Source organism: Anoplophora glabripennis, unplaced genomic scaffold, assembly GCF_000390285.2.
Source record: "Anoplophora glabripennis isolate ALB-LARVAE unplaced genomic scaffold, Agla_2.0 scaffold599, whole genome shotgun sequence".
NCBI lineage: Eukaryota > Metazoa > Arthropoda > Insecta > Coleoptera > Cerambycidae > Anoplophora > Anoplophora glabripennis.
The window spans coordinates 52,307-53,076 of record NW_019416675.1 but is presented as its reverse complement, the minus strand read 5'-3'; positions in this window follow the sequence as shown (position 1 = coordinate 53,076).

The following is a 770-nucleotide window of genomic DNA, read 5'->3' as shown; positions in this document are numbered from 1 at the left end:
TGTATTAGATATTGTAGCTGGTTGGATAAAAGCAAATCAAATTACTTTAAATGTTGAACAAATTATAAATAATTTTTGTGATATATCTAATAATAGCATATTAAGTAATGCTTTACGTGAATATCTATACTATTATAAAATTAATGTATTGTATGATATAAGTAAAAAATAAAAATGTTAATTAACATATCTTCTATTTTATTTTTTCCCTTATATCCCAGTTTCAAAATATAATAGAAATTTAACTTTAGTAAAATTATACAAGTATACTCTTGTTCACAGTTTTATAGTACAGCGGTTTAAAACAAATAAGACACATATATTACAGTTAATTACAACATACTATCTATTGAATAGTGTCCCCAAGGTAGGGTGTCAAAAGAAATAATTAAAGTATTTGAATATAAATTAAATTTGTTAAGTAATTCTTTAAAAAATGAAGTTGACGACTTGGAGATTAAGCCCGGTACTTTCTTGTTTACCATAGGTATATTATTATATTTATCCTCTTATCGTAATTGAATTTTAAATTTAGCGCCAATTGACCATGTGACGTCACTTCCATGCCGCCATGACAATTCTTGTAGCTCGATGGACGCTGACCATGTGACGTTACATTCATGCCGCCATGACACTTCTTGTATGTCACCATCCAGCTCAAGAATTGAATGATGCAATACTGGATAAGAATGACGCAATGCTGCTTTAAATTTTAAATTTACCGCCAACTGGCCATGTGACGTCACTTCCATGCCGCCATGACACTTCTT